General features: G+C 46.5%; 1 long non-coding RNA gene across 3 annotated transcripts; it reads left to right on the top strand.

Annotated features, from left to right (window-relative positions):
• Nucleotides 1-4,691: 4,691 nt before the first annotated feature.
• On the top strand, nucleotides 4,692-17,083 carry LOC116518250. 3 transcript variants are annotated; one of them, XR_004256534.1, is made up of 4 exons: nucleotides 4,692-4,731; nucleotides 15,222-15,394; nucleotides 16,446-16,615; nucleotides 16,827-17,083. It is a non-coding gene; the product is annotated as an uncharacterized LOC116518250 (long non-coding RNA). The 3 variants fall into 3 exon arrangements; XR_004256532.1 differs by lacking the exon at nucleotides 4,692-4,731 and adding an exon at nucleotides 10,485-11,484; XR_004256533.1 differs by lacking the exon at nucleotides 4,692-4,731 and adding an exon at nucleotides 10,488-11,484 and having other exon boundaries at nucleotides 16,465-16,615.
• Nucleotides 17,084-18,611: the final 1,528 nt, after the last annotated feature.

Raw genomic sequence — 18,611 nt, 5'->3', positions numbered from 1 at the left:
ATTGCCAATTAACTCGATCAAAGGCCTTCTCAGCATCCAGAAATATGAACGCAGCAGGAATTTGATTGTTCTTTCCCAAATATTCTAATGCATTAATAATTAGTCTAACATTATTCTTCATCTGTCTCCCCTGTATAAAACCTGTTTGGTCGGTATGTATCAATTGTTGAATAACCACCATTAACCTATTTGCTAGTATTTTAGTAAAATTTTTATAATCTACATTAAGTAATGAGATAGGTCTGTAATCTTTTGGTTGGGTAGTATCTTGATCTTCTTTGGGTATCAAAGATATAAACACTGTCTTCCAAGATGGGGGCACTTTACCTTCCGTTTGAATTTTATTGAATAGTTCTCTAAGAGGTTCTACCATTTCTAACTGTAAATTTTTATAGTAAACCGCTGTGAAGCCATCTGTGCCTGGCGCTTTCCCTAACTTTAGTTGCTTAATTACCTGCAAGATTTCCCCTGAGGTTATTGGTTGGTTCAACTTTTGCCTGTACTCTTCTCTAACTAGGGGTATTTTCTCTTTATCTAAGTATTTGTCTATATCTAAACCCTTAATTTTATCCCCTTTATACAATTCTGTAAAAAATTCCCGAAATGCCTTTTGAATCTCCTCCTGTTGAAACGCCTCCTTCCCTCTATAAATCAATTTGGTTACATTTCGAATTTTCCTTTTTTCCTAATCTGATAAGCTAACCATCTGCCCGGTTTATTTGTGTTACAAAAAGTATTGTGTTTTGCATATAATAAACTAGTGGCTACCTGGTCAGAGATCAACATATCAAATTGGGATTTTAATATGGTAATTGCTTCCTTAACCTTTGTATTGCCTGGATTCAACATTAACTCCAACTCTTTCCCTTTAATTTCCTCTTCCAATTCTTTTCGTTTTAGCCCTTGTTTATGTCTATGTATTTTGTTTATATTCATCAGTACTCCTCTCATATACGCTTTGCTTGCATCCCATACGAATTCCATAGATGTACCCTTATTAATATTCAGAACAAAGTATTCACATAATTTTTTTTTACAATCATTAATGTACTTTTAATATCTGAATAAGTTTTCATTCAGCCTCCAACACCTTCTTGCCTGCACTATCCTTCCCAATTCCATCCAAACTGGGTTATGATCCGAAAGGACCCTCGCCGCAATCTTTGTCTTCTTCACCCTAGAAAGTAAATCATTAGTGATTAGTATAAAATCAATCCTTGAAAAGGATTGATGTCTATCAGAAAAGAAGGTGAAATCATATTCCTCTGCGTTTCTTTCTCGCCAAATAAACAGGTTATAAAAAGCTTAGCAAGCCCTTACTTCAACCCTTCTCTTCTTCTCCACCAACATTGAAGCATGTGATCACCTTTTCTATTCAGGGCTCAAGTCATGTGGCCCTGTCCAACAATAAACCATCTTTCCAAGCAGCCTCCATGTCTCCAGTGTCTTTTTCCCCACTTGGAGCTGAACCCAGAAGGACATTTCTTTCATCACTTCCATAACTCCCTCTTTCTTTCTCTCTCTCCTTTCCTTTCTTTTCCTTTTCTTTCTTTTTCCTTTTCTTTCATCTCTCTCTTTCTCCCCCTTCCTTTCCTCCTTTCAAAGCTAGGAGATCCACCTGAAAATAAAACTCCTTTGGATGAAACCACCCATTTTACACACACACAAACACACACACACACACATAGACACACAGAGACACACTTCCAACCAGCTCTGTGGCTCCCCTCATTGTTGGATTTTAGTGGTGGGCCGGTGGCCGAAGTCCTTTCCAAGCACCCGGCAGCATCGCTTGCATCCCAGGAAAGCCCGGCTGATTAACTTACTGGGACGCGCTTCGATGGGTGCCTCTTCTGCACAGGCAATCTTCTCTCTCTCGAGCAGGCAGGGAAGGGGGACTTGCAGGGATAAGAGTGTGAGTGTGTGTGTGAGAGAGAGCGAGAGGGGGGAGGAGAAAAAAGGAAAAAGAGAGTGAGAGTGAGGAATCAGAAGCTTTTCAACCTTGTGGGCCACCTGGCAGGAGGCGGAAACGGGGTGAGGGCCTCTCCCCATTTCCTCTGGATCTCCCTCCCTCTTCCCCATGTTTTTCTTTCCTCCCATCCATTCTCTCACCCATTCCTGAGAGGGAGGCGGCGCTGCTTTGCCTGGGAGTTTTCTGGGCTCTGGAAGGGGCAGCGGCGGGGTGGGGGTTGGGTTCCCCAGAACTTCTTTGGGAGAAGCGTCATTCTGAACTCCGCGTTGGTTGCAGAAACGCAAAGGGGTGGGCAGCCTTGGAGGGCCTGTTCATCCTTCCCCTTTTCCTCTCAGCCCTGCAAAACCAGAAATCTCCCCTCCTCCAAGCAGCAACTGAGACTGTGCAGGGGGGGGCAGGAGAAGAAGATCTGAAAGATCCCAATTCTGCAGCAAGAGGAGTTTCTGCAGGGGGGAGGGGGAGGGGAGGGGGCAGTCCCAGATTCCAAAGGCCTTTTTGCCATAATTGCCATCAGAGCAGATGTTGGAGAGGGGGTCAAGGAGGAAAGGGGTCTCCTGACTTTCCCTCAGACCCCCAGGAAGGGAGAAAGGGAGGAAGGAAGAGGAAGGGAAGGGGAGGGAGGGGGAGAGAGGGGAGGGAAATGAAAGGAAATGGGAAAGAAAGAAAGGATGAAAAACGGAGGGAATGGGAAGGGAAGGAAAAAGGAAAAGAGAAAGGAAAGAGGGAAAAGGTGAAGAATGGCTGCTGCTGGAGTGGTCGGGAGCAGCCTGAGGTGGACATTCGGGAGCTGGAGGCCACGGCAAAGACAGGCAAACAGGCTGGGCTGCGTGGCCACGTGGTCGAGGCAAGGGAGCCAAACAGCAGCTGCAGCAATGACTCTAAGGCCCCAGCCAAGGCCTGCGAGGCAAGTAGTGGTGGAGAGAGTTGTGACCAGGCAGAATTTTTACTATTGGTTCACTTGAACCAGGCCGGACCGTCTGAATCCCACCACTGGCTGTATCCTCCCTTCCCCAACCGAGAGATTGTTTCAATTGGAAAGGGGGCTCCCAGACTTCTCTTGATCTTCAGCTCTTCTCCTTGCTGTCTTTCCTCAAGGCTAAAAGAAGCTCCTTTCAACTCTTCCTTGGCTTCACTATCCTTCCCTGAAGTTCACGTAGATTTTGGGCAAATTCTCCTCCACGTGTGATGCCTGCAAGGGGACCTGGTCCTTGAGTTGGGGTCTCCCCAAACCAGAACGTTCACTTCCTCAGATTCTTATGGCTGCATTTGCCTTCTTTCCATGGACATCACTCTGCTGACTCAGTTTCCAGTTAACTACGATTTTGAGATCATTTTCACAAACATACATATCAAATTTGGTATCCTTCATGTTTCTTCCAGTCCATCATTAATGTTCTTATATGAGACTCTTTCAAGTTCCAGTAGATAAAAACCAGATACTTTTCTACTGCTTTTTACTTATGAACCCTTCTCTGTGTGCTAATCATAAATATTGTTTCTCGAAACTTGATATTCCTCTTATAAAATTTTATTTTATTCAAAAATGTAAGATACAAGTTTTGGAAAATAAAACTATTACAAAGACAAAACAAAACTAGATAAAACACTAAAAACAGACAAAGACATGCATATTGTCTCCCCAATTGAATATAATACAGCAATAATAATTTCTCTCACTTGCAAAATAGGCCCACAATTATAAACTATATATCTACTGGACTTGTCATCTATCTGTTATATATAGAAAACAGACAATTGTAGAAGAAAGATTCAATCTGGGATAAGAAACAAAGTTTTCTGCTTTTCAAATTCCTGGATGTTCCCATTCTAGTTTCATTCCTTTCTGGAGAAGAATGAATTTTGGAATATTTCTGACTTTAAACTGTACTTGGACCAAAATGGAGAGATAAGAGCAGATCTGGTCATTCTCAGCTACTTGGTTCTCCCCAAGGAGGAAGCCAAGAAAGTGATTCTGGCGTATTTTGAAAGACAGAGACTTTCTATCGACCAAGATGCTCTTTTAGGGCTAAAGTTGCTCAATAAGGTGAGATGAATTTTGGTGTCTTTTCTCTGTTTTCCAAAGCTTGAGGTCTCATTTCAAGTGGGAAAAGCTTAGACTGTCCAGGGTGGTTGGCATCCCATGCCAGTTGGTGTTATCTCATTGTAGTTCTTCAACAGATGGTACCTACAGTAAGTGGAGGGGCTTTTCGATGTTTTATGGAAATATTTCAAGATCTTACTGGTCAGAGGTTTCTGTCTTCATCACAGTTTTATTCTTTATTGAAAAATCTAATGGAATAGAAATTTCCTAAATCTTTTGCAATAAATTTTATTCTCAGTTTTAATATATCATCATATGTAAATCTTTTTTCAATTCCATCTCTGCTGACTTTATTAAGTAGAAAAGTTCTTTATTGTAATGTTAAATGCCAAAAGCGAAAGGGAGGAACTAAATGAAGAATCTGCCAGTAGTTAGTTATACCTCCTGCATCTTCTTAGTAGTAGTCAGGTATTTCATATTTACTTACATGAAGACCAGAGGCTATTTGGCTAATGTCCGTGGCTGTCTCTATTTTCCGTGAATGTTGACTACTAACACATTTTCTTTGGCATTTTTCATTTTTCTGCTCAGTCTCTGCCTCAGTCCAACTGTGCAGAAAATTGTCATCCTGGATTTGTCAAGAGGGCTCGAGAAGGAGAGCCAGTTTGCTGCTATGACTGCGTTCCTTGTCCGGAGGGGACCTTCTCCACTCAGGAAGGTGAGTCACACTGAGGAAAATGGGAGGCTTTGTGGAAGTGGATCGATCCAGAATCTTTTTGAAAGTGCAAGTTAAAAGACACAAGCTCACCTTTTTTAAATTTTTAACATGTACATTTTTTTATCTAAAAGGAAGTAAATCAAAAAGTCTTTGAAGGAGGGGCTGGGAGGAGATGGGAGGAGGGGGTGGCAGACTGGGCAAGCTTTAATAATAGCAGAGGAAACATCTCTCCTGCTTTCTAGTCTGGATATGTGCTGCTAAGTTCACCTTTCTAGGAAGATCTGAGTTCTTTGAAACTTGATGAATTATTTTAGTTCCACCTTCTGAAAGACCTTGCAATTCACTGTATATTGGATCCCCTCCTTGAGGATCTCTGAAAAGGTGTCACTGGTCCATAATGTGGTGCTGTGGATAGTTATGGGGGTAACTCATTGCACAAATATTCTGCCAGTCATGTAGATCTATCAATCAATCATTCAATCAGAGTAATGCTGGAAAGGACCTTGGAGGTCTTCTAGTGCTACCCCCTGCTCAAGTAGGAGACCTGATACCATTTCAGACAAGTGACTGTCCAGTCTCTTCTTAAACACATCCAATGTTGAAGCACCCACAACTTCTGGAGGCCAGCTGTTCCACTGGTTAATTGTTGTCACTGTTAGGAAATTTCTCCTGAATTCCATATAGCTTCCAGATGTTACAAGATACGGTAGGTATCCTCTAAGTCCAGTATGTTAACTGCCATGTGGCAGGACTCTAAATATCTGTATAAAAAGATTATATGATTCATTATTAACCTGTAATAATGTAGCTTCCTATGAATTACATTACACATTACACCAGAAATAATTAACATCCTAGGACTTTCCTCAACTTCATATCCCTAGCTACTTTAAAAAAATACATCCTTCTTATGCTATTTTTAATGAAAAATAAAAGGAACAAAATATTAAAGAAAATTGATTTTTGGTTTCTCAGATGCAGAAAAATGCACCAAGTGTCCAGATGACAAATATACAAATGAGGCCAGAGTCCAATGTATCCCCAAAGTTATAGCCTTCCTGTCTTATAAAGAACATCTGGGCATCATCCTGGTCTCCTTTGCCCTGCTCTTCTTCCTAACTACAGTCCTTGTTTTAATTATCTTCATTAAATATGGAGAAACTCCCATTGTCAAAGCCAACAACCGGGACCTCTCCTACATCCTCCTGGTCTCCCTCCTGCTTTGCTTCTTGTCTCCTTCTCTCTTCATTGGTCAACCAAGGAAAGTCACCTGCCTTCTCCGACAAACGGTTTTCAGCATCATATTCTAAGTTGCCGTTTCTTCTCTCTTGGCCAAAACCATCACAGTGGTGCTGGCTTTCCTGGCCACAAAACCAGGAAATCGAGTGAAGAAATGGTTGGGGAAGAGCTTGGCCAACTCCATCATCCTTTCTTCTTCTGCTGTCCAAATTATCATCTGCTCCATCTGGCTGGGAGCTTCTCCCCCATTCCCTGACTCTGACCTTCACTCCCAGCCTGGAGAGATCATCCTGCAATGCAACGAAGGGGCCATTGTCATGTTCTATGTTACCCTCAGCTACATGGGCTTCCTGGCTGCCATCTGCTTCACGGTGGCTTTCCTGGCCAGGAATCTGCCTGGGGCCTTCAATGAAGCCAAGCTGATCACTTTCAGCATGCTGGTCTTCTGCAGTGTCTGGGTGACTTTTGTGCCCACCTACCTGAGCACCAAAGGGAAATACATGGTGGCTGTTCAGGTCTTCTCCATCCTGGCCTCCAGTGCTGGTCTGCTGGGATGCATCTTCATCCCCAAGTGCTACATTATCCTTCTGAGGCCAGACCTGAACACAAAGGAGCAGCTTACAGCCAGAACAAATGTAAAAACATGAGATATAATACCATTTTGATATTGGAAGAATTGTTAAAGTTTATTTTATTTGAAAGGAGATATTCTTTCCCTTTAGACAATATACAGGAGTCAAAGAAAATATTCATATGTTTCAAAATAGGAAATTATTGAATTGTTCTAGCTCCCTTCCCTTTCAACTTAATAAACCTTGCTGAAAGTCATTCAGTGGAATTTGCTGTTCAGCAACAGCTTCTGAATGTGACACCTTTAAAAAATAATTCTGGCACTTGTTGCTACAGCTAAAAGTGTTTGTCTGTGTGTGTGTGTGTGAGAGAGAGAGAGAGAGAGAGAGGAGGGAGGAAGGGAGGGAGGGAGGGAGGGAGGAGGAGAAGGAGAGGGAGAGATCAGGAAAAGGGGTGAGGAAGAAGCTGTGGGAACCAAGTACCAGCCTGGTTGCCTGATCCTCTCCCTGAGAAAGCCGGAATGATGTGAAATGCCATGTTTGACTGGCTCTCAGCTGGGGAGTGAAATCTTCATCCCTCTTATAGAATTATTTCTTGATTTCCTGATAAAATCTCCTTTGCAGAAAGTGTTCAGCAGAAGAGCTGCAGAAGATTCATCCAGGTCCAAGAGGGGGCTGAATAAGAGAGGAGGGACTTCAAGGTTTCTAGGAAGAGGCATCCATGGAAGCTCTTCTGCTCTTCAACTACAGAGATTGCAGATCAATTGGGAATCAATGTTTAGGTTTCTGAATGGCTCCTAATCGGGAATAGAATCCCTCTGAAAATTCTATTTTAAAGAGATAAGAGAAGCTCTGATGGATCAGACCAAGATCAGTCTAAGATTCAGTGACCATACAGAGGCCTCTGGTTCTCCCACAAGCAGAAGAAGGCAGAGACTTATGGCTTTGCTCAACGTGGAACAGGCATTTCCCCACAATTTCACTTCCCTCCATCCCACCACACAATATTGGACCCGCAGCCATCTCACACTCTATGAATCCCCAATTCTGTTATCCAACATTCATCTGAGACAATATTTCCAAGTTTCAAGCTACCACCACCCCCTGCCCCCCATCAAAAAGTACTGGAGGACTGGAACTCAAGTGTCTCCTGATGATTGGCCCAAAGTCAGCCATTTGGCTTTTATTTTGAAGGTGGAATTAAAACTCCCGTGATTGGCAGAAAGTTCCTCAGCTAGCTTTGATCCCCACCCCAGCAGGCACTCCTTGCCCCCCCCCCCAAGACAAAAGTATCTTTCTGCGCACACGCTTCCCCGCTCCCCCAAACAGACAGCTGTCACTCAAGCCCCTGCGCTACCCCACTTCCTCGTGCCCTGGTCGGGCAGTGCCACCCCCTGCTGTCAGTCTGCCTGAGCCCCCGGCCCTCCCGCCGCCTCGTCCCAGCAGAAGCCTCCTTGGAGCTGGCCGGGAGCCTTGCCAGGGAGCCGGTCGGAGCGCCGAGGGTGTTCGAGGGATCGGACAGGCTTCCTCCCAGGGGGGCTGCGGCGATGGCGGGCAGCAATGTTCCCTCTAATTTTTTTTCAGTGTGAGCGGAAAAGTATAGTGTTTGAGCGGCACATTTTCATGCCTGAGCACCTTAATTTTTTTCACAGATGTCACCTAAGACAACAACGAAATCAGTATTATTTGAAACTCAAAGTTATGTTTATTCAAGGTACCCACTTAATTAAAAGTGTTATATAATATCAGTATCACTTAACAACGGTCCTGCTTAGCAACCAAAATGTTGGCTCAGAAACTCTGGCATTGAAGCGTGCAAGTCTTAAAGCTGTCAAGTTACAAGACCCTCGCACCCCTAACCCTTTAGGAAAAAACCCCCAGGGATCTTCAAACCTGACAGCCTTAAGCCTTGTGGACTTCAACTCCCAGAATACTTTTCCGCTCACACTGAAAAAAAATTAGAGGGAACATTGCTGACGGGGTGAAGCATAGCTTGCATTGTCCCTAGTGCGGATTCTTTTCCCAGCCTTGGGAGCTGAAGTCCTCCGTCCCTCCCTTATTCCTGTTTCCTTTTCCTTCATTACATTCAATTGTTTCAATATTAAGTGTAATTCTTCCTTCCTAACATTTTTCCATTTTTTTCCTTATATTCTTTTCCATTTCAACATTGTCTTTGTTCCTTCCATTCTTCCTTCCTTCTTTCAATCCTTCCAATATTTTTTCCTTCATTCCCTTGTCTGTTTCAATATTAAGTACATTTCTTCCTTTCTTCCTATACTTTTTCCCATTTTCTTCCTTATATTCTTTTCCATTTCAACATTGCCTTCCTTTTTTCCTTCCTTCCTTCCTATACGTCTTTCCATTTTCTTCCTTATATTATCTTTTCTGTTTCAACAGTCTTTGTTTCTTCCTTCCTTCCTTCCTTCCTTCCTTCTTATACTTCTTCTTTCATTCATTATATTTTCTTTTCCATTTCAATATTAAGTGTAATTCTTTGTTCCTCCTTCCTTCTTTCAATCCTTCCAATACTTTTTCCTTCATTCTCTTTTCCTTCAATATTAAGTGCAATTCCTTCCTTCCTTCCTTCCTTCCTTCCTTCCTTCCTTCCTAAGTTATTTCCATTTTCTTCCTTATATAATATTTTCTGTTTCAACATAAAGTGCCTTCCTTCCTTCCCTCCCTCCCATCCCTTTCTTTATGTTTTCTTCATGCTTTCTTTTCTTTTTCCTCTGCTCTTTTTAAATCCCCCCCCTTCTTCTCCTCCTCTACATTTAGGTTGGATTAGTTTGTACAACGGTCATCAAACTTCTGAAGTAAAAATAAATAAATCATATTTAAGAAGAAGAAGAAAAAGGAAGACGTTTTTAGTTAAGTCAAACGTTTTAATAAAAGTTTCATCTTTTAAGATTCGTCCAACACATCCAATTGTAACCTTAACAGTAAAGAATATCACCCCAGCTGCTAAAGGTTCAACCAGTCTGAGAACCATTGAAAAGACAACAGTGCAGCAAAATCCAAAAGACACAACTTCCTCACCGCCATTGCTTTGGTACCAAATCTTTGAGGAAGGGGGTCCAGAAAGGAGGAGGAGGAGGAGGAGGAGGAGGAGGGAGAGGAGGGAACCAAAGAGAGGCTTTTACCGGGTCTGCGTCTGCGCCCCACAGCCAGGACCGTCCTGGCGCCTCAAGCCGCGTTTCTTCCTGCAAAGCCCTTCTGGCGTCAAGCGGAACTCTCGGGTTGCCCGAAGGGCTTTGCAGGAAGAAACGCGGCTTGAGGCGCCAGGACGGTCCTGGCTGTGGGGCGCAGACTCGGTAAAAGCCTCTCTTTGGTTCCCTCCTCCTCCCGCTCCTTCCACAGCCTGCGTGACGCTGCCGCTCAGGCTGAGAGCTGCCGCTGAAACAAGTTTGGGGAGGTCCTTTGCAGGCAGCCAGTTCTAGCCGCCTGCAAAGGACTTCCCCACGTTTGCTTTGAAAGAAACCTCTGCGCGGGAGTTAGAAACCTCTGCGCGGGGGTTTCTTGCCATGTGCGCGGCCGCGCGGCCGCGCACCTTAGAGGGAACAGTGGCGGGCAGGGGCTCCCTGCGTCTCTTCCCTCCCAGGCCACGTCGGGGCTCCGGCTCCACAGGCTCCTGCGCCCCCGCCCAGGAGAGCGGCTGAAAGATCTGCGGGGGTCGGGGGTGGCTCCCGGACCTGAGAGCCGGAGAAGCCCAGGGGGGTCTGAGCCCACGGGGGACCCCAGGAAGCTACAGGGAGAGACCCTCTCGGCACCTCCCCACCGCAGACTGTGCAAGGCAGGCGGACGGTCGATGCGAAGGGGGCGGCATGGGAGGAGCGGATTGGGCACTGCCGGTTGCAGGGGGAGGGCAGGGAGAAACGGCGCCCGGCTCCACTCCCGGGGCAGGAGAGGCCAGGAGCAGCGGCTCCAAAGTTGGATGCCCTTGGAAGGGGGGCGGGGGAGGGCGGCAGGGAAGCGAACTTTGTGTGTTTGTGTGTGCGAGCGCGTGTGACTCTTTCCCCTTTTTAATCTGCATCCAGCTAAAGGGGTTTTGTTTGTCCCTCTCGCCCCACTTAGTCGCTTCCCTGCTCTTCCTCTGACCCAGCACTTCTACTGCGGTGATCCTCCTGCCTGGCAGCTGCTTGCCCAGAAAGCCAAAGGGAGGCACTACCCCCCCTCACTGAAAAGTCCCCTTTCTGCCTGTCTTAAGGGCTCCACTGAGGCCCCTCAGCTCCCAGCCCCAATACCCGGATCTTCTGTGTGTGTGTAAGTTTGGAGGGGGGGTGATGGAGAAAGCTCAGCCCGCCTTCGCCCCCCAAACTACAGAGGGCAACATCTGGGCCAGGTCCACCTTCGTCCGCTTTGCGGGAGATTCAAGAGCCCTCCTGATGCAGTGGAAGGAGATATTCTTTCTATTTAGATAGTATGCAGGAGTCAAAGAAAATCATTCCTATGTATTTCAAAATGGGAAATTGTTGAATGACTGGGATTCTTGGAGCTCCCTTTCAGCTCAATAAATTTTGCTAAAGAGAACTGTGTGAAAGTCATTCAGAGGAATTTGCTGTTCAGCAACAGCTACTGAATGAGACACCTTTAAAAAATAATTCAGGCACTTGTTCCTACAGCTAAAAGTGTGTGTCTGTGTCTGTGTTTCTGTGTGTGTGTGGGGGGGGGGTTCAGGAGTAAGCTGTGGGAACTGTAGTAAAGTAGCAGAAATAACGCAGAAGGCATGTACAGAAAAATTAATAAACACAGAAACCTTTGCCTTCCAACAATTGGCGACCCACGAAGGGACTCTTAGCTCACCCATCCACCGAGCCGGGCCCGAGGAATCGCTGCTCTCTTGCCGGCTGTGGATGTTTTCGTCTGCAGGACTTCCACGACTCAGCACAGCTAAAAAGGGTAGTAAAAGGAGATCCGGAGTTTGAACTCTACAGCTGCCTGAAAGGAGGTGAGTACCGCTCCAAATTTTTTTACTTAGGGTAACACGGGGAGTAAAAGAGTGTGTGCGTGAGCATGTGCGTGTGTGTTTGTGTGTTAGAAGGCTCAGATCCACAAGTAGCGATTGGAATCCACCTCCCCTGCCTAACCCTCAGCCGCACCTCAGCCTGCTGCTAGTCCGAAAGGGCAGTGACCGGCAGGGGTGAGAAAGCAAAGGGAGGGGTTCTTGTTGGGGTGTGGAAACCGATTTGCGGAAAGGGATACCAAGGCAGCCGAGCAGGCAACAAGTGGAAAAAAAATATTGCTAAAAAGTAGCGATCCGAGTGGGGGGAAACAAATCCCAGGAAAATCGTAGATTGTAGCTAAAGCCCAGAAAGGGTAGAGAAAGGAAAAGAGGAGGTGCGCATACCCGCTGATGACAGAACCCCTCCTGGGTAGCTGTACGGCCGGTCCTCCCAAGTCTTTCCCCAGGACTCGAAAACTGTTGGAAAGTCCCTGCGAGTAAGGGCGCAAAAGACCCCGTGTAGAGGGGCGCGAAGGTTCCCGCGGTGAGGAACGTGAAAAGGCCCTCCGTAGGGCGCGAAATGTCCCCTCCGTAGGGCAAAAAAAAGTCCCTTTAAAAGGGAGGGGTGAGAAAAGGTCCCCTAAGGACGCGAATTTTGAAGCAGGGAATACGAAGCGGCAAGCCCGGCTAGGATGAAGTGAGCCCCACATCTGAGCAGGAGAGCTGTTGGGGGGCCTGGGACAAAAAGCAGATGCCCATCCTGGCCGGAATGAAAAAAAGGAAAGCAAAGGAGATATGTAGAGAATGGGCTTTACTCAAGGATGAAACTGGGAGACCAATTTGGCCAAAGAGCTGTTCATTTAACTTTAAAATCCTGAAATCCCTTAGACCTAGAATTAAATCTAGCCACTTACCCTACTGGTACTGCTGGGCTGAGCTAGCTAGACTTAAAGACCCCCGTAGAGAAACCTCTGGAGAAAACGGATAAACGCCCTGAGAAGGAAGAAACAGGAGTACATTTCATGGCTCCCCTGTTAAGTAAACCAGTACCAGGAAGGAATAGGGGACAGTTAGAGTATGTATTGACACATACCCCATTGTTGGCCTCAGACCTAGTAATCTGGAAGAGGGACACCCCCACATTCAGGGCCGATCCTCAAACAGTGATACAGACCATAAGGTCCATAGTGGAAAGCCATAACCCCTCATGGGGAGACATGACCCAGTTGCTGCACGTTCTTTTAACGAAAGACGAGCTCCTCAAACTATTTGAAACAACTGAGCTAATTGCCAAAGGACCCGTCATAGCTGCGCCGGGGCAAGTAGCCCGGCCAAGGGTTGCTTGGCCCCTACACTGTCCCGATTGGGATTACAATGATGCAAATCACTGGGATGAATACAGTAGGGCGAAGAAAAACCCAAAAGAGGCCCTAGAGGAAATAGGGAAGAAGCCCCTCAACTGGGCTGAATTTCAAAGGGTCACACAGAGAGAAGTGGAAAATCTGGATGCCTTCTGGGTATGCTTGTCGGAAGCGGCCACCACATATGCCCACCCAGACCTCCACTGTCAGAAAGATCAAAGAATATTGGCCTCGGCGTTTGTCAATCAATCAGCCAATGACGTCCATGAGCATTTTCACTAGTGGGAGTGCCAGGGCTAGCAGTGCGAATTCCAGAAGTTTGAATAGCCTGGCATGTACCCCAGCAAAAGGTTTAAGTTCGACTTCCCAGGCGCTGGATGCCTTGAACAGAGAGCTGCGACAAGTTAGAGAGGCCACCTTGGAGAATCGCGCAGCAATAGACTTCCTATTGTTGAAACATAACCATGGATGCGCGGAATTCAGAGGGCTGTGCTGCTTCAATCTAGATCAAAGCTCTGAAACTGTAGAGAAGGGCATCCACCACTTAAAAGAATTGGCTCAGAATATAAGCCATGACCCACCCTGGTCATGGATTTATTCCTGGCTACCAGACTTCCATTGGCTAAAAGTGCTCCTGGCAGGAATCGTCGCAGCCTGTGTCATAGGAGCCCTCATGCCTTGTCTCTGCCATTGCATTCCCCCTTGTCTAGCCTGCTTAAGGACCTGCCAACCCTCTCAAGCCCCACAAAGGACAACCAAACATCGCCAAGCAGCCCTCAGGATGATCCAGATAGACCAGGACTTTCAAGGATACCCAGACGAGGCACCCAACGATACCGAGGGGCGAAAATGATTGACATCAATTATTTTGCCCCAGTTCAGAGTGAGGGATTGTAGTAAGGTAGCAGAAATAACCCAGAAGGCATGTACAGAAAAAAATTAATAAACACGCAGCCAGGAGCCATAGCCAGAGAAAGCCCCACACGTAGCCAGGAAAAGGTTACACTCAGTCACAAAAGGAACATGAGAGAATAGGATTAGGAAGTTTGGGAAAAAACCCCAAGTCTAGCAACGACCAGTCGGAATAACACAAACACAAAATCCAATCCCAAGATAACACAAACGTCATGACTATTTACATAGAGCAGACACCTTGGTATAAGCACCCAAACAGGAAAACACCTTCCTCCGCATGTCTTAGGACAGGATTAGCCCAAGGACGAGACACCGGACGAACGAAATCCGAAGACAAGAGAATCAAGATCAGAACAATCATCCGGAATAAAAGAACTTTATAAAATCCGAATTTACACAATAGCCTGAAGCAAGAAAATCTGTATAAAAGGGGAAACCAAACTGCATATGGAGTGCTGCAGACCCGGGAACGGCAGAGCTGTGTCTCATCCTTCCTATTTATTCTTTCTGCAATAAAAACTCATAACTTCCAGGCAGCTGTCTTCACGAAACTTTCTTTTAGCCTCGGTGGTGACTCCCAGCTGGGAACAGACTGGAAACCTTTGCCTTCCAACATCTAGCTTAGTGGAGCTTCCATATGAAGAGGCAGTCTACAACAAAAGAGCCAAAAGATGAGAAATAGGCAGCTTTGGTGATCTGTTGGTAGCTTCCCGGAGGCCTTGGGCTGGTGTTGATTTGTGTAGGAAAGGTGGAGAAGGTGAGCTTGGATCCCAAGTCATCTCCTTGGGATTCTACTGGCTTGATGATGTCATCCTTCCAGCTCAACTGTCTGTTAACTGTCAATCATCTGAGTGAAGATGGCTTTCAGGAGGCAAGTAGTCTTCAGAAGGGCTCCTGGGCTCTTCCCAATTTTGTAGCCATCTTCTCAGAGGGTGGGAAATTTCACGGGTGGGAACAGCCGTTTCTTATCTTCTTAGGAAAGAAAAAATGTCCCCAATTTTTTTTCAGGGCAGTTTTCTCTTTAATTCCTAATTGGCACGAAGAGCCTGGTTTGATTACTTTCCATATGATTAGATCACATAGCATCTTTATTTATTTGTTTGTTTGTCAAACATGTACAAGATGACAAGTATTGGTATGAAGATAAACAAGAGAACAAAGGAAATAAATACAGATAAATGGGGTCAGTAAGACAGGGACGGTAGGTGTGCTGGTGTGCTTATGCACGCCCCCTTTACAGACCTCTTAGGAATGGGGCGAGGTCCATAGTAGACCTCTGAATTAAGAAAACCTTCTTAAAATTAGATCAACTCAACATATCTAGTCATGTAAAACCAAAACCAGGTTAAAAGCGAGGAGCTCAAGCCAAGAGTATTATTTTCCCACTCTGGTTTCTTGAGTCAGGGAGATTCTGGAAAACAGGCTTCAGTTGTTCCCTTTACTTACATCCCTTTTTCTCTCTTCTAGGGCATTTCTCAGCTGCTTCTCCTGTTTCGGAGGGAGAAGGGAGAAGGCGAAGGGCCCAGCAGCTGATGCTCCCAGTTCTCCAGCCTGCCGACTGGAGGACGTCACCAAGGCTCCCAAGAGGACATCTGTGACTTTTACTGTGGATGTGGAGCTGCAGAAAAAAGAGCGATGTGGTGAGTTGACGTTTTGGATTGGGCTGGAACATTGAGAGGAAAAGGGAAGGATTTCCTTTAGTCATGGACACCTAGATGTAGGGATATGCAGAACACAGACCTGCATCTTTGCAGATTCCAGGTGGCACAGAGGGAGGGGTCAGAGGCCAGGCTGTTCCTGACCCACTAATCATCCCTCCTTCTGCAGCTTCTGCCTCTATGTTGACTCCCCACAATCGGCTCTTTTCCTTCCAATTGGCTCTTCTCCTTCCAATTGGCTCTTCTCCTTTCCATTGGCTCTTCTCCTTTCCATTGGCTCTTCTCCTTCCAATTGGCTCTTCTCCTTCCAATTGGCTCTTCTCCTTTCCATTGGCTCTTCTCCTTTCCATTGGCTCTTCTCCTTCCAATTGGCTCTTCTCCTTTCCATTGGCTCTTCTCCTTTCCATTGGCTCTTCTCCTTCCAATTGGCTCTTCTCCTTCCAATTGGCTCTTCTCCTTTCCATTGGCTCTTCTCCTTTCCATTGGCTCTTCTCCTTTCCATTGGCTCTTCTCCTTTCCATTGGCTCTTCTCCTTCCCATTGGCTCTTCTCCTTCCAATTGGCTCTTTTCCTTCCAATTGGCTCTTCTCCTTCCAATTGGCTCTTCTCCTTTCCATTGGCTCTTCTCCTTTCCATTGGCTCTTCTCCTTCCAATTGGCTCTTCTCCTTCCAATTGGCTCTTCTCCTTTCCATTGGCTCTTCTCCTTCCAATCGGCTCTTTTCCTTCCAATTGGCTCTTCTCCTTCCAATTGGCTCTTCTCCTTCCAATTGGCTCTTCTCCTTTCCATTGGCTCTTCTCCTTTCCATTGGCTCTTCTCCTTTCCTTTGGCTCTTCGGCGAACCTTGAAGATGGTTCGGTGGCACTTATTCACATCTTGGTGACTGGGCAGGGAGAATATAGAGCAAGGTTTGCCTGGGGCCTCAGTGAGAAGATGCCTCATGGCCAGGAGACTCCACCAGCTCTGTCAACCAGAGAAATCTTTCATCTGGGGGAAAGCTAAAACACTGCTGAGCACCTGCATCTCCTTCCCCAGATATCCCCCAAAATGACAGGATTTGAAAGAAGAAGATCCTCTTCACCAAAAGGGAGATCAAAAGTGAAGAGAACGTACTCCATCAAGCTGCCTGTCGTAAAAGGGACCGACAGAGGAGCCAGAAACTATGGGAAGAGGTCCAGGAGAGGATGAAGAAGACAGATCAACCAGTAGGTACCCCTTGGAATTAGAGGGCCCCATAGCTAAGCTTTTCTCCCTGGTGTGAATCCCAGTCTCAATGGGGTGCAAAATATTCCCTGGGATGGAGAAAGAATCAAAAGGGTTTCCCGCTCCCTTTCTGAAAGGGAGAACACAGGGGACCCTGGGGGAAAGACACCCCACAGCCTCCCAGACTTAGAACCTGACTCTTTTCCATTGCAGCAGGAACGCAGCAGCATCCAAGGCCTCTCTTCCATCACCACTCTGTTTAGGCAGAAGCAGAGTGGGCAAATGGCAAACAAACAGATCCCATCTCTGAAGCTCTTTCCACCCTTCCTGCATCTCCTGTTCAGGGTTTCTCCCTCTGGGAAGCCAGGTGAAGCTCTCCCTGCAGCTCCCACCAAGTCCTCACATTCAGATAGTTTCTCCCTTCTGCAGCCTTTCCTGGGAAAGAAGAGAAGGACTCAGTGTGAAGATCTTTCCACATTCCATGCATTGTTCTGGTTTCTTCCTGAGGGGATCCTTTGATGGGAAGGGAGGGATTTCCAGCCTTAGATCATTGAAATGGCTTCTCCTCCTGGTTCTTTGGCTGCTTTTCCTCCTTTGGGGTCCCCTCATTTAGTTGGAGGGGACTCTCCTCCCAGGTCAAATACAGTTCCTTGTGAAGACATCAGATTTGGCTCTGAATAATTCTCATCAACTCCTAGACTGAAATAAAGAAAATCCCATTAAAATACAAGAAGGAGAGATCTGTCTATCTACTTTGTGTGTCTACTTTTACCAGCAATAATGTATTTCTTCTCTTTCAATTTGTTGAAATTTGGGTTGTTTTCATTTTGACTCTGTCCCAGACAATTTAAGATATCCTTGCTAGGCCATTTGTGCATTTCACAACAGACACAGGTTTGTTTTTGTTTCTAAGTGGGTCCCGCTTCCATTAGGCTTAGAAAAGGAGAGAGGTCAGGAAAGATTGGATTCAAGGGGAAAAAACTCCATCTAAGGCTAAATACTGGCACGAGACCGATAGTTGACAAGTACCACAAGTACCGTAAGGGAAAGTTGAAAAGGACTTTGAAGAGAGAGTTCAAGAGGGTGTGAAACCGTTAAGAGGTAAACGGGTTGGGTCCATGCAGTCCGCTCGGAGGATTCAACCCGGCAGGCGAGGTCAGCCTTGCCGTGCCAGCGGATCCCCTTCCTCCCGCCGCCCCCTCGCGGGAAGGTGGGTTCCGGGAGGGGACCGCCACCTGGATGGCTCTGGCCACCGTCAGGTGCATTTCCGCCGGAGCGGTGCGCCACAACGACTCCGGGTCGTCTGGGAAGGCCTTGGACGGGCAGGTGGCCCGCTGCCCTCGCTGGGTGGCGGGTGTTACAGCCCGCCAGCAGCAACTCTCGCCGCATCCTGGGGCCAAGGGAGAAGACCACCACCACACCCGCCTCCCCCACCGGCTCCCCGCCGCCGATCCCGCCGCTGTGGATAATTATGGGGGAACTCATTACACAAATAGTCTGCTAGTCAAGTAGATCAATCAATCAGAATAGAGCTGGAAGGAACCTTAGAGGTCTTTTAGTCCTACCCCCTGCTTAAGCAGGAGGCCCTATACCAGTGATGGGGAACATTCTTTTGCCCCTGTGCCAAAAGGGTGGGGAGCGCAAGGGCGTCCAGGAAACCGAGTGAAGAGACGGTTGGGGAAGCGTTTGGCCAACTCCATCATCCTTTCTTCCTCTGTTGTTCAACTTGTCATCTGCTCTATCCAGGGACGTGCAGGCAGGGGAGGCGGGGCCTCACCAGTGTCATGAGGAAAAGAAAAGAAAAATTAAAAGGAAAAAGGCTAAGGTAGTTGCTGCCAGAATGACTCTGCTTAGTGCTAACTGCAGGGGGAGGCGAGAGAACTACGGGCCTCCTTTGCATAAGGATTTTTTTGCCTTTTAACCCTTGCTCAGAGTTAAGCAAGGGTTAAAAGGCGAAAGATTCCTTATGCAAAAGAGGCACGTGGTTCTCTGCCTCCT

The sequence above is a fragment of the Thamnophis elegans genome, chromosome 15 (assembly GCF_009769535.1).
Source record: "Thamnophis elegans isolate rThaEle1 chromosome 15, rThaEle1.pri, whole genome shotgun sequence".
Lineage (NCBI taxonomy): Eukaryota > Metazoa > Chordata > Lepidosauria > Squamata > Colubridae > Thamnophis > Thamnophis elegans.
This window is presented reverse-complemented; position numbering and strand designations above follow the sequence as displayed.